The sequence below is a fragment of the Neovison vison genome, chromosome 6 (genome assembly GCF_020171115.1).
Source record: "Neovison vison isolate M4711 chromosome 6, ASM_NN_V1, whole genome shotgun sequence".
NCBI classification, from domain to species: domain Eukaryota; kingdom Metazoa; phylum Chordata; class Mammalia; order Carnivora; family Mustelidae; genus Neogale; species Neogale vison.
Window position 1 is genome coordinate 125540268 of NC_058096.1, and position 15659 is coordinate 125555926.

The 15659-nt window shown below is 39.6% G+C and overlaps 1 protein-coding gene across 7 annotated transcripts in view; it reads left to right on the forward strand.

Annotated features, from left to right (window-relative positions):
- The window catches only part of CEP70 (centrosomal protein 70), a 128938-nt gene that overhangs the window by 27601 nt on the left and 85678 nt on the right, over positions 1-15659 (forward strand). The window lies entirely within an intron of this gene.

Sequence of the window (15659 nt, forward strand, 5' to 3'; positions counted from 1 at the left end):
GGGTTTCTTACACATATTTGGTGTTGTGAATAATGCTGCTATGAACATGGAAATACAGATATCTTTTTGAGACCATGTTTTAAATTCTTTTGAGTATATACCCAGAAGTAGAATTGCTGGATCATATGATGATTCTGTTTGATTTTTTTTGAAGAACTACCATACTGTTTTTCACAGTAGTGCACAAGGATTTCAGTTTTTCCACATTCTTTTTTTTTTAATTTTTAATTTTTTTATAAACATATAATGTATTATTAGCCCCAGGGGTACAGGTCTATGAATCGCCAGGTTTACACACTTCACAGCACTCACCATAGCACATACCCTCCCCAATATCCTTAACCCCACCCCACCACCCTGTCCCTCCCCCACCTTCCCCCAGCAACCCTCAGGGGTTTTTTTGTGAGATTAGAGTCTCTTATGGTTTGTCTCCCTCTCGATCCCATCTTGTTTCATTTATTCTTTTCCTACCCCCCAGTTTTTCCACATTCTTGGCAATACTTGGTACTTTTTGTTTTCCTGACAGTAGCCTAATGGATGTGAGGTGATAGCTCATTGTAGTTTTGATTTACATTTATCTTTTTTTTTTGCCATAGCATTTTGATTTGCATTTATCTAATAGGTATTGAAGTTGAATATCTTTTCAAGTTTTTATTGGCCATTTAATGTCAAGTTCTTTGTCTGAAAGGTCCCCCCAATAATGAGTCCGTGATTAAAGGAGCGAGACTGATACAAAGCGAAGGTCAAGCAAAGCTTTATTTCGCGCCAAGCATCAAGAATCAAACCAACTGGCTAGGGCTATGCCTCTTACAGAGAGGGCAACCCCTCTCTGCTTTACAGACTAGCTTTTAAGGGCAAAGGCCATGTGGTTGGGCCTGGCCACGCACAGGTGACCAATGAAATTATAACACACACAGAAAGCTGCACAGTCATGCTAGGTCACACATAAGTGACCAATTGAATTATGATTTACCCTAGTAGATATTTGAAGTAGCCTATCACCTTTGTGAGAATTGGCACCCAAAAGGCAGGACCCACACTCCTTGGTAGATAGGGAGACAGTATGCCCCCCCACTGATTGGATACCTCCACCTGGCCTGACCCACCCTTGTATTTGGGCTTTGTCACCTGGGACTGGTTTCCCTGATTTGCTTTTAAGTAAGTCCCCTGGGGGGAGCAGGGTCAGTTTAAGTTTTACTGCATAAACAACAAAATGATTGTTTAATTCAAGATGGAATCACTCTGGCTAAATAGGCCCTTATATGTCCATTTTTTATTCAGTTTTTTTTTTTTTTTTATTCAGTGTTAGGAGTTCTCTATTCTGGATATTGATTCCTTATCACATATATGATTTGGAAATATTTTTTCCCATTCAATGGGTTGCCTTTTTACTATGTTGATAGTATCTTTTGATGCACTAAAGTTTTAAAATTATTTATGTGACAGAGAGAGACACAGTGAGAGAGGGAACACAGGTAGAGGGAGTGGGAGAACTAGGCCTCCCACTGAGCAGGGAGCCTGGGGTTGGGCTCTATCCCAGGACCCTGGGATCACGACCCAAGCCAAATGCAGGTGCTTAAAGATTGAGCCACCCAGGTGCCCTGATGCACTAAGGGTTTAATTTTTGTGAAGTCCAATTTGTTTTTTCTTTTGTTTCCTATGCCTCTTGTGCCATATCCAAGAAATCACAACCAAATCCAGTGTTGTGGAATTTTACCCTATAATTTCTTTTAAGAGTTTTATTGTTTTGACTCTTTTTTTTTTAAGATTTTATTTATTTATTTGTCAGAGAGAGAGGGAGAGAGAGTGAGCACAGGTGGACAGAATGGCAGGCAGAGGCAGAGGGAGAAGCAGGCTCCCCGCCGAGCAAGGAGCCCGATGTGGGACTCGATCCCAGGACGCCGGGATCACGACCTGAGCCGAAGGCAGCTGCTTAACCAACTGAGCCACCCAGGCATCCCTATTGTTTTGACTCTTATGTTTAGGTCTTTTATCTATTTTTAGTTAATATTTGTATATGGTATTAGGTAAGGGTTCAGCTTCATTCTTTTGCATGTGGATGTCCAGTTTTCCCAGAACCATTTGTTGAAGACACTGTACTTCCTCCATGAACAATTTTGGCATTCTTGTTGAAAATCTTTTCAGGGTCCCTAAGTGGCTCAGTAAGTTAAGCCTCCAGCTCTTGGTTTCAGTGCTGTTTATGATCTCTTGGGTCATGATCTCCTGGGTTCTGAGATCTAGCCCTGTGCTGGGCTTCTTGCTCAGCAGGGCATCTGCTTCAGGATTCTCTCCCTTTGCCACTCCCCATACTCGCTCCCACTTTTTCTCTCTAAAATAAAGAAATAAATCTTAAAAAAAAAAAAAGAAAGAAAGAAAATCCTTTGATAATATAGGTGGGGGATTATTTCTGGCTTACCTGTTCTACTCCATTGGTTTCTATGTCCATCTTTTTTTTTTTTTTTTTAAAGATTTTATTTATTTATTTGACAGAGAGAAATCACAAGTAGATGGAGAGGCAGGCAGAGAGAGAGAGGGAAGCAGGCTTCCTGCTGAGCAGAGAGCCTGATGCGGGCCTCGATCCCAGGACCCTGAGATCATGACCTGAGCCGAAGGCAGCGGCTTAACCCACTGAGCCACCCAGGCGCCCTCTATGTCCATCTTTATGCCAGTACCACACTTTTAATTTCTGTATCTTTACAGTGAGTTTGGAAATCAGGAAGTATAGGTCTTCCAGATTTGTTCTTTTTTCAAGACTGTCTTGGCCATTTGTGGTCCCTTGAGAGTCCCTTTGTATTTAGAATGATTTTTATTTCTGCAAAAAAAAAAAAAAAAAGTCATTGGGATTTTGGTAGGGATTGCATTGGTTGTGTAGACTGCTTTGGGCATTATTGACATCTTAATACTAAGTCTTCCAATCCATGAGCATAGGATGTTTTTACATTTGTTTGGTTTTTTTAATTTCTTTGATCAGTGTTTTGCAGTCTTGATTGTACAGGTCTTTGACCTCTTTGATTATATTTATTTTATTTCTTTTAATGCTATTGTAAGTGGAATTGTGTTCTTAAGTTACCTTTTGAATTGTTTATTGTTGGTGTATATACATGTAGCTGATTTTTGTGTGTTGACCCTACATCCTAGTATTTTGTTGAATTCATTTATTCTAAAAGGTTTTTGTTTTTTTTGGTGGACTCTTGAGGGTGTTCTACATACAAGATTATATCACCCTCAAACAGGTAATTTTACTTCTTCATTTTCGATTTGGTCATCTTTTTCTAGATTTCCCTTTCTAGATTAATTGCTTTGGCTAGACCTCCCAGAAATATATGGAATAGAAGTGGTGAATGTGGAAATCCTTGCTTTGTTTCTGATCTTAGAGGAAAAACTTTCAGTCTTGGACCATTAAATATGATGTTCACTGTAGGTTTTCATATGTGGCTTTTATTATGTTGAAGTAGATTTTCTTTTCTTTGTAAAGATTTTATTTATTTTAGACAGAGTGTGTGTGTGTGCAAGTGTAGAGGGGGGACAGAGGTAGAGAGAAGGAGAGAATCTCAAGCAGACTGCTCACTGAGCATGGAGTCCTGACACGGGGCTTAGTCTCACAATCCTGAGATCATGACCTGAACCAAAACCAAGAGTTGAATGCTCAACTGGCTGAGACACCCAGGTGCCCCAAGCTAGATTTGTTCTTTTCCTAGGTTGTTCAGTGTTTTTTTCTTATCACAAAAGGGTGTTCAGTTTGGTCAAATGCTCTTTCTGTATCAATTAAGATGATCATGTGTTTTTTTTGTCCCTCATTACATTAATGTAGTCCATTACATTGCTTTTCATATGTTGAACTATTTTTTTTGTTGTTTGTTTGTTTGTTAACATAAATGTATTGTTTCAGGGGTACAGGTCTGTAATTCATCAGTCTTACACAATTTACAGCACTCAGCATAGCACATACCCTCCACAGTGTCCATCACCCACCACCCCATATCTCTCACCTGCCTCCCCTCCAGCAACCCTACATTTGTTTCCTGTGATTATGAGTGTCTTATGGTTTGTCTCCCTCTCTGGTTTCAGCTTGTTTCATTTTTCCCCCCTTTCCTCTATGATCCTCTGTCTTGTTTTTCAAATTCCTCATATCAGTAAGATCATATGACAGTTGTCTCTCTCTGACTTATTTCCCTTAGCTTAATACCCCCTAGTTCCATCCATGTCATTGTAAATGGCAAGATTTGAGGCTTTTTTGATGGCTGCATAGTATTTCATTGTGTATATATATATACATATATGTGTATATATATATACACACCCCACATCTTCTTTATCCATTCATCTGATGCACATCTAGGCTCTTTCCATAGTTCGGCTATTGTGGACATTGCTGCTATAAACATTGGGGTGCATGTGTCCCTTCTAATCACTACATTTGTATCTTTAGGGTAATTACCAGGTAGTGCGATTGCTAGATCGAAGGGTAGCTCTATTTTCAACTTTTTGAGGAACCTCCATACTGTTTTTCAGAGTGGCTGCACCAGCTTGCATTCCCACCTACAGTGTAGGAGGGTTCCCCCTTCTCCGGATCCTGGCCAACACCTGTCATTTCCTGGTTAATATTAGCCATTCTTGGGGCGCCTGGGTGGCTCAGTGGGTTAAGCCACTGCCTTCGGCTTGGGTCATGATCCCAGGGTCCTGGGATCGAGTCCCACATGGGGCTCTCTGCTAAGCGGAGAGCCTGCTTTCCTCTCTCTCTCTCTCTCTCTGCCTGCCTCTCTGCCTACTTGTGATCTCTCTCTGTCAAATAAATAAATAAAATCTTTAAAAAAAATTAGCCATTCTTACTGGTGTGAGATGGTATCTCATTGTGGTTTTGATTTGTATTTCAAATCAAAACCGAGGGAGGCTGAGCACTTTTTCATGTGTCTGTTGGCCATCTGGATGCCTTCTTTGGAGAAATGTCTGTTCATGTCTTCTGCCCATTTCTTGATTGGATGACTTGTTCTTTGGGTGTTGAGTTTGATAAGTTCTTTATAGATTTTGGATACTAGCCGTTTATCTGATATGTCATTAACAAGTATCTTCTCCTATTCTGTTGGTTATCTTTTGGTTTTGTTGACTGTTTCCTTTACTGTGCAAAAGCTTTTTTATCTTGATGAATTCCCAATAGTTCATTTCTGCCCTGGCTTCCCTTGCCTTTGGCGATGTTTCTAGGAGGAAGTTGCTGCAGCTGATGTCGAAGAGGTTGCTGCCTGTGTTCTCCTCAAGGATTTTGATGGATTCCTTTCTCATATTGAAGTTTTCCATTTTGAGTCTATTTTCTTTTTTTTTTTTATTTTTTTTTTTTATTTTTTCCAATTTATTTATTTTCAGAAAAACAGTATTCATTATTTTTTCACCACACCCAGTGCTCCATGCAAGCTGTGCCCTCTATAATACCCACCACCTGGTACCCCCAACCTCCCACCCCCCCGCCACTTCAAACCCCTCAGATTGTTTTTCAGAGTCCATAGTCTCTCATGGTTCATCTCCCCTTCCAATTTACCCAAAAGCACATACCCTCCCCAATGTCCATAACCCTACCCCCCTTCTCCCAACCCCCCTCCCCCCAGCAACCCACAGTTTGTTTCGTAAGATTAAGAGTCACTTATGGTTTCTCTCCCTCCCTATCCCATCTTGTTTCATGGATTCTTCTCCTACCCACTTAAGCCCCCATGTTGCATCACCACTCCCTCATATCAGGGAGATCATATGATAGTTGTCTTTCTCCGCTTGACTTATTTCGCTAAGCATGATACGCTCTAGTTCCATCCATGTTGTCGCAAATTTTTTGAGTCTATTTTCATGTGTGCTGTAAGGAAATGGTCCAGTTTCATTCTTCTGCATGTGACTGTCCAATTTTCCCAACACCATTTGTTGCAGAGAATGTCTTTTTTCCATTGGACATTCTTTGCTGCTTTGTCGAAGATTAGTTGACCATAGCGTTGAGGGTCCATTTCTGGGCTCTCTGTTCTGTTCCATTGATCTATGTGTCTGTTTTTGTGCCAACACCATACTGTCTTGATGATGAAAGCTTTATCTTATCTCTTTCTTCTTCTTTTGGGATCCTAATTATTGTTTTTATAAGATTTTATTTATTTATTTATTGGACAGTGAGACAGTGAGAGAGGAAGCACAAGCAGGGGGAGTGGGAGAGGGAAAAGCAGGGAGCCCGATGTGGGGCTCAATCCCAGGACCCTGGGATCATGACCTGAACTGAAGGTAGATGCTTAACAACTGGTGCCCCATCCCAATTATTCTAATATTGTTTTGTCTTATGGTATCACTTACCTCTTGAATTCTTCCCTCATGATCCAGTAATTATTTATCTCTCTTTTTCTCAGCTTTCTTTATTTTCTATCATTTGGTCTTCTGTATCACTAATTCTCTCTTCTGCCTCATTTATCCTAGCAGTAAGAGCCTCAGTTATTAATGTAAATGTTTATAGCTACAAATTTCCCCCATCACTGCTTTCACTGAGTCCCATAGGTTTGGTATTTGTATTTTTTATTTTGTTTTTGTTTTTAAGTTTTATTTAAGTAATCTCTACACACAAGGTGGGGCTCAAACTCATGACCATGAGAGTTCAAGAGTCTGATCTGACTGAGCCAGCCAGATGCCCCTATTTTTGTTTTTCTTAATCTTTAAGTATTTTTTTCTTTCATCTTTGTTTGTTTTGTTTTTTTAAAGATTTTATTTATTTGACAGACAGAGATCACAAGTAGGCAGAGAGGCAGGCACAGAGTAGAGAAAGCAGGCTCCTTGCTGAGCAGAGAGCCCGATGCGGGGCTTGATCCCAGGACCCTGGGATCATGACCCAAGCCAAAGGCAGAGGCTTAACCCACTGAGCCACCCAGGCATCCCACATCTTTTGTTTTTTTTTTTAAAGATCTTCTTTATTTAAGAGAGAGAGTGCAAGCATGAGCAGGGTGTGGGGGTAGAGGGAGAAGCAGACTCTCCACTGAGCAGAGAGCCCAACTTGGGGCTCTGTCCCAGGACCCTTAGATCATGACCTAAGCCAAAAACAGACACTTAACTGACTGAGCCACCCAGGTTCCCCTCTAAGTATTTTCTAATTTATCTTGTGATTTATCTTGTGATTTCTTCTTTGATCTATTGTTTGGTTGAGTATATTGCTTAATTATCGCAAATTTCTGAGTTTTCCATTTTCTTTCTGTTGTTGATTTCTAACTTTATCCCATTGTGGTCTGAGAATGTACTTTCTATGATCTACCTTTTAAAATCTGTTGTGACTTAATTTGTGGCCTACCATATAGTCTGTCCTGGAAGAAGTCTCATGTACACTTGAGCAGGTGATGTATTGTGTTTTTGTTGAGTATAGTGTTCTTTATAAGTCTCTTAGCTCTGGATTATTATGTTTAATTCCTGTTTCATTACTTATCTTCTGCCTGGTGTTCTGTTTTTTTTTGTTTGTTTGTTTGTTTTGTTTTGTTTTTAAGATTTTATTTATTTATTTGACAGAGATCACAAGTAGGCAGAGAGGCAGGCAGAGAGAATAACATGAACAGAGAGCCTGATGCAGGGCTCCATCCCAGGACCCCGGGACCATGACCTGAGCCGAAGGCTAAGGCTTTAACCCACTGAGCCACCTAGGTGCTCCAATGCCTAGTGTTCTGTTATTGAGAGTTCTGTTATTGGTATTAAAGTCTCCCAACTATTATTATAGAATGATTTCTTCCTTCAGTTCTGTCAATTTTTGCTGAATGTGCCTTGATCGTGTTATTAAGTGTATACATTTTTTTTAAAGGTTTTATTTATTTATTTATTTGACAGAGATCACAAGTAGTTAGAAAGGCAGGCAGAGAGAGAGAAGGAGAGGGAAGCAGACTCCCTGCTAAGCAGAGAGCCTGATGTGGGACTCGATCCCAGGACCCTGAGATCATAACCTGAGCCGAAGGCAGTGGTTTAACCCACTGAGCCACCCAGGCGCCCAAGTGTATACATTTTTTTTAAAGATTTTATTTATCTGACAGACAGAGATCACAAGTAGGCAGAGAGGCAGGCTGAGAGAGAGAGAGAGAAGGAAGCAGGCTCTCTGCTGAGCAGAGAACCCAATGCAGGACTTGATCTCAGGACCCTGAGATCATGACCTGAGCGGAAGGCAGAGGCTTTAACCCACTCAGCATGTTATTGTTTTTCAATAACATGCAAAAACTGTTATGTTATTCAAATAACATGCAAAAACTCTGCTCTTTATATAGTTACAGCCCCACCTCTTTCAGTTTTTGTCACATGATTATATGTTTATACACGTGTGTCCCAAAACATAAACCAATAATTCTTTTTTTTTTTTAAGATTTTATTTGTTTATTTGACAGACAGAGATTATAAGTAGGCAGAGAGGTAGGAAGAGGTTGGGGGGGAGAAGCAGACTCCCTTCTGAGCAGAGAGCCCGATGCGGGGCTCGATCCCAGGACCTTGGGATCATGACCTGAGCCGAAGGCAGAGGCTTCAACCCACTGAGCCACCCAGGTGCTCCTCTTTCTCTTTAAAACAATTTTTTCTTTAAAAAATTTTTTAAAATTTAAATTCAACTTAGTTAACATACAGTGTATTACTAGTTTTAGGGGAGAATTTAATGATTCATCAGTTACGTAGCATTGAGTTGTGCTCATTACATCAAGTGCCCTCCTTCATGGGCATCACCCAGTTACTCCATCCCCCTACCCACCTCCCATCCAGGAACGCTCAGTTTGCTTCCTATAGTTAAGAATCTCCTGTGGTTTTCCTCCCTCTCTGTTTTTATCTTCCTTTATTTTTCCTTTCCTTCCCTTATTTTTTGAAAAAGACTTTATTTATTTTAGAGAGAGAGAGTGTAAGAGTGGGGGGAGGGGCAGAGGAAGAGACTCTTAAACAGACTTTCCACTGAGTGGGGAGCTTGACACAGGGCTCAGTCCCATGGCCCATGAGATCATGAGCCAAAACCGAGAATTGGATGCTCAACTGACTGAGCTGGCTAGGTGCCCTTCTTTTTTATTTTTTTTAGGTTTTTCATATCTTTATTGAGATTTCCATTTTGTTCATATATTGTTTGTTTTCACATCTTCCTTTAGTTTTTTTAAGATTGGTTGTTTTAAAGTCTTTGTCTAGTAGATCTGCCATCAAGTCTCCCCCCACCCTTTCTTCCCCATGGATAGTTTCTGTTAATTTTTTTTTCTTTTAAATGGGCCATAATTTCCTGATGCTTTTCATGTTTGTTACTTTTTTGTTGGAAACTGGACATTTGAATTTAATAATGTGGTAATTTCTGAAAATCAGATTCTTCTCCTTCACCAGTGTTTGCTGGATTTTGTTTTTGTTTTTTTGATTGTTGTAGTCTGTATCTGTGCCAAGGATCAACCTGAGGTGTAAACTTAAGGTTTTCTCAGGTTTTTTTCAGCCTGCACCCTTCCCTTAGCATGTGCCGTGACTTTATAGTTTCCCAAATGTGCCTTTGCCTTTAAATGTGTAGTCTTCAGTGTCTGACTCCCAAAAAGGGTGAAGACAGAACAATGAAGAGGAAAAGAAAAGGACAATGGCCCTTTAAATTTCCTGAAAGTCACTTAGCTTCTTTTCTTCTCTGAAGTTAGAAGTAATAATCACTGATCAGATCACAGAACCCTGATATTTGGAGCAAAGGGTTCTTCTTGTTTACCCTACATGACCTGGGGGCAAGCTGCTCCTGGTATGCTGTGAACAGCTGCCAGTTGTGGGAATGGGGGTGGGGAATGGGTATTACTGTGCTAAGAGCTAAAATTGTAATTAACCACAAATTGTCATTCTAGTTTTCCCTGGAATTTGCAAACCTCAGTAGACTCCACAGAGTTCTAAAATAATTACTTGAGATGGAATCTGCCAGTGCAATTGGTGTCTAGGTGCAGAGACAAATTCCTGGTACTCTTTACTCTGTAGTCTTCCCAGAATTCTCTCTTCTTGGACTTTTACAGTGGGACAGAATTCAGGAAAGCCATTCTGATTTCTCAGACTTCCCTCTTCTGCTGCTTCTGTGTAGTGTTAAAAAATATGGCAGTTTGTTTTCTGAGATTTCTTGGGTCTGTTACCCAACCCACTTTGGTCTGAATTTTCCCCTTCCTCTCTCTTGTCCCTGTCTTGCTCAATTTTGGTTCCATTCCCAGAAGTGTCTTCTAACTGTGGGCCCTGTCATGGAGTTCTTACATGTCAATTTTGAGCGTTCATAGGACTCTAACAACTATAGTCCTTATGGCACAAGGGCAAAACCCCTTCCAGATTCACCTGTTTTCATACTAGTGCAATAGTGAATATTAGTGAATACTAATGATTTGGGAATCCTCCTGTTTTTATGACTGTTAAATACTGCCTGTTGCTTTTTCTTGTTTTCTTACACAGATGCTGACACCTTGTAGTTCTTGCAGCCTTAGTGATTTGTGTCCACCCACTTCTATTTTAATGTTTGTGGGGGACAATTTATGTCACTGTTTTTTTTTTTTTTTTAAAGATTTTATTTATTTATTTGGTAGAGAGAGATCACAAGCAGGCAGAGAGGCAGGCAGAGAGAGAGAGAAGGAAGCAGGCTCCCGGCTGAGCAGAGAGCCCGATGCGGGGCTCGATCCCAGGAGCCTGGGATCATGACCCGAGCCGAAGGCAGCGGCTTAACCCACTGAACCAGGCAGAGAGAGAGAGGAGGAAGCAGGCTCCCTGCTGAGCAGAGAGCCCGATACAGGACTCGATCCCAGGACCCTGAGATCATGACCTGAGCCGAAGGCAGCAGCTTAACCCACTGAGCCACCCAGGCATCCTGTCACTATGTTTTGATACAAATACTGTTTTTTGGGTTTTTTCTTTGATACCTAGTTGTTTTGTTTTAATATACGGATTCAGAGATTTAAAAACTTTGCTATTACCATGTCTTCAATCCTTTCTTTATTCTTTATCTTTACCATTTTGTATGTTCATATTGTATCTGTATTTTAAATACTTTAGTTGTCTTTTTTCCTTCAAAATCATATAGTTTGACTTTTTTTTTTAAAATCTAGCTTGATAGTCTTTCTCTTTTAGCTGGAGCATTTAATCTATTTACATTTAATATGATTACAGATGTGAGTTTAAATCTGTATTTTTGTTCCATTTGTTCTCTGTTTCTTTCCTTTAGATTTATTTTCATTCATCCTCATGGTTCCTTTTTTTTTTCCCCCTTTGTTACTTAGGAATTACACATTCGAGTTCTATTCTTCAGTGGCTGTTTCAGAAATTCTTAAGCATCCTTAATTTGCAAAATACTGATATTAAAAGATGCCTTTATCTTCCTCCTGAATTATAAACAAAATTGGAACACTGGTATTCTATTTGCCCTACTCCCAGCTAATACATTTTATAAGTGTTCATTTTAGCTATGTTTTATTTATTTTTTAAAGGTTTTTATTTATTTGAGAGAGGGTGAGAGAGAGAGGAGGGAGCACAAGAGGGAGGAGGGGCTGAGGGAGAGAGAGAAGCAGACTCCCTGTCACGTAGGAAGTCTGATGTGGGACTCAATCCCAGAATCCTGGGATCATGACCTGAGCTGAAGACAGATGCTTAACTGACTGAGCCACCCAGGTGCCCCTTAGGTATATTTTTAAATCTTCATAAGAGCTTATTTTATGTAGTCAGTGTTTCTTTGCAGTATTCATTTCTTTGCTTTTATTCCTTTCTGCATTTTTGCCTTTTTAATCAAGCAATCTTTTGCATGAAGCATCTCCTTTAGAATTTTTTATAGACTAGTTCTGTCAGATTTGTTTTGTTTGCTTGAAAATGTCCTATGTCCTTATTATTAGTGGATATTTTCACTAGATTTAGAATTTTAGATTGGCAATTATTTTCTTTCAGCACATCGAATATATTAGTTCACTATTAGTTTGCATTACTACTGCTAAGAATTTAGCTGACATTTCAGTTGTCACTCCTTGAAGATGATTTTTTTTCTGTAATTCCTTTTGAACTTTTCTGTCTTTGTTTTTCTGTACTTTAATATTATGTGCCTAGGTGTGATTTTTTTTTTCTCTGTTTTGTTTGCAGTTTGCTGGGCTTCTATAATTGGTGGATTTGTCTTTCACTGGCTCTCAAAATTTCTTTGCCATTATATCTTCAAATCCTGCTTCTTCATTTTTTCTCTATTTCTTGGATGCCAATTATTTATGTATCCTCTCCATTTGAAGTAGAATATCTGCTGTGTTTTCCTGAATGTAGCATAGAGAACTAAAAAGATAGAGTCTGTTCTACGTTCCTTCCATTTATTTGTTTAATTTTCTCTTCTGCTTTCTTATCTACTTTAAGCCTGTGATTTGAGATCTTACTTTCAGCTATTGTAATTTTTGTTCTAAATTTTTAGTATTTGAGATCTTACTTTCAGCTATTGTAATTTTTGTTCTAAATTTTTAGTTTATTCTTTTTCAAATCTTTTTGTTTCTTTTCTTTTTTTTTTTAAGATTTTATTTACTTCTTTATTTGAAAGAGAGAGAGAGAGAGAGAGAGAGCATGAGAGGGGAGAAGGTCAGAGGGAGAAACAGATTCCCCTGTAGAGCTGTGAGCCTGATGTGGGACTTGATCCTGGGACTCCGGGATCGTGACCTGAGCCGAAGGCAGTCTCTTAACCAGCTGAGCCACCCAGGTGCCCTGTTCTGTTTCTTTTTCAGTTTATAGTTCTCTAGTAAAGTTTCAAGCTTTGATTTTTATTTCTTGGAACATTGTCAGCATAATTGTTTTATTGTCTCTGCCTAATAACTGCAGTATCAGAAGTCCTTCTTTCTTAGTTGGTTTCTTTTGACTGTTGTTTCTGTCTCTTTATGTCTTATTTCCTGTATGCCTTGGTTATCTTTGACTGTTTGCTGGATGTTGTATTTGAAACATTTTCTGGTGGGGATATTTTAAGGTCCTTTTCCAGAGAAGATTTCATTTGCTTCTGCCAGGTACATGGAAGCACTATTTTTCTTTAAAAAAATTTTTAAAAAAGATTATATGTTTTCAAGAGCAAGCATGAGCAGGGGTGGGGGGGCAGAGAGAGGGAGAAACAGACTCCCTATTGAGCAGGGAGCCCAAAGTGGGGTTTGATCCCAGGACCCTGAGGTCACAACCTGAGCTGAAGGCAGATGCTAACAAAATGAGATACCAGGTGCCCCATGAAAGCATTTTTTTTAAAGGTTTTATTTATTTATTTGATAGCGAGATCACAAGTAGGCAGAGAGGCAGGCAGAGAGAGGGAAGCAGGCTCCCCGCTGAGCAGAGAGCCTGATGTGGGGCTCGATCTCAGGAATCTGAGATCATGACCTGAGCCAGAGGCAGAGGCTTAACCCACTGAGCCACCCAGGCGCCCCTGAAATCGTTTTTAATTTGGTATCTTCTTGAGATACTGAAATGACTCAGGAGAGGAACCAGTTTCAGTTCATGGTACAGACAGTTTGCTTCTAGTTAACTCTTATCCTGAACATTGTAGTCTTTACAGTTAACAATTTTTTTTTTAAAGATTTTATTTATTTATTTGTCAGAGAGAGAGGGAGAGAGAGCAAGCACAGGCAGACAGAGAGGCAGGCAGAGGCAGAGGGAGAAGCAGGCTCCCTGCCAAGCAAGGAGCCCGATGTGGGACTCGATCCCAGGACGCTGAGATCATGACCTGAGCCGAAGGCAGCTGCTTAACCAACTGAGCCACCCAGGCGTCCCCAACAGTTAACAATTTTAAATGTTTGGGGGAATGGCATTTTCATAGCTCTTTCTTTGGATTGCCAAATGCCTTTAGGGAAAAAATGGGTTCCTATCTCCTCGATTCTTTTGCCTGATACTTCCTCGGTTTTGTGTTAGTTCTTTAATGCTTGTAAGAAAAATAGTTTAATGTTTTTTGTTTGTTTGTTTGTGAAAGTAACCTCTGCCCCCAAGAGGGGGCTCTAACTCATGACCCTGAAATAAAGAGCTGCATGCACTACTGCGTGAGCAGCCACGCTCCCTGAATTTAATGTACTTTATTCAGCTTTCTTAGTTGCCTTTGGAGACAGAGCTGCTTACTCCACCATTACCAAAAGGAGACTACTTATTTCATAGAATTTAGTCTTACCTAGACATGTTTATGTAGAACAGATGTATGAGGTGATTGTCTGATTAATTTGTAGAAAACATCTAAGCTAATATATGATTGTATGATTAAGGTAAGATCCATTTTGTTTAACATACTTTTAATTTTTTTTAAATTAAATTAAATTTTTTTTTTAAAGATTTTATTTATTTGACAGACAGAGATCACAAGCAGGCAGAGAGGCAGGCAGAGAGAGAGGAGGAAGCAGGCACCCCTCAGAGCAGAGAGCCCGATGCGGGGCTCGATCCCAGGACGCCGGGATCATGACCTGAGCCGAAGGCAGAGGCTTTAACACTGAACCACCCAGGCGCCCCATTGTTTAGCATACTTTTTATATAGAAACTGCCACTTATCTATAAGTTTCTATATGCCAGGTATCTCATTCGAAGGACTTTCTATATGTTGTATGACTTAATTTAACCCATGAGATATAAGTATTACTGTGTTCCTTCTTTACAGATGAAAAAATCAATGCTCAAAGAGGTTAATGAGTTTGTCAATGTCATCTAATTACATAGTTAAGCTGTTAGTCATTCTGGCCATCTGACACTGAATGCTAAACCTCTATACTTTATTCTTTATAGTGCTACAAGAACATATAACGCGAGGACCTGATCTGGTCATGGGATTAGGGAAGTTTTTCCTGAAGAAAGAAATCTGAGTCAGGATCTTAAGGTCAAGTATGAGTTAACAAAGTGAAGAATAGGATAAGAGTGGCCAGGCCTTGAATCTGGAAAGACGACATTTTGATGATTTGAAAGAGGTCCATTGTGGTAGTTAGGGAGATTGTCACATTATGTGGCTCCACACTCTTTGGGGATATTAACCACCATTATGTCTGGTCTACAAGGATGTATTCTTCCCACTTTAAAATTCTGGCTGACTCTTGGGACACCTGGGTGGCTCAGTTGGTTAAGCGTCTGCCTTTGTCTAAGGTCAGCATCCCAGGATTCTTGGATTGAGTCCCACAACAGGCTTCTGGCTCAGCAGAGAGCCTGCTTCTCCCTCTGCCTACCTCTCTCTCTAACAAAACTAAACAAAACAAAAAATCTTTAAAATTATGGCTGAGTTTTGATGGTGTTAAAATAAAATGAACACAGCACCACCTCTGAAGTATTTTTGCCAGAAAATACTGAATCTGAATCTAATAAAGCCTCTAGATGTAACCAGATTACAAGAAATATAGGGGATGGAGAAATAGGTTAAAAGACAAGGATACAGTAAGCCAAATATGAAATAAGGGGAGTTTTGCAAGACTGATGACCTATTTTTTCAACCAAAAAAGAGGGGGTGGCACTGCTATAGATTAGAAGAAATTTTAGAGTGCCACATGTGGACATCTGGATCCTGATTTGGAAAAAAAATAAAAAGACATTTTTAGAACATTTGGTGGGGAATAGAACTTGGGCTAGGTAATAAGTGGTAGTAAGAAATTATTGGTTTTATTTGATGTGATAATGGTATTAAAACTGTGTTTAAAAAGAATTTGTATTTGAAATTATACAGTATACATTAGAAATTATTATAAAGAGAAGTTAGCATAAAATATACAGTATAC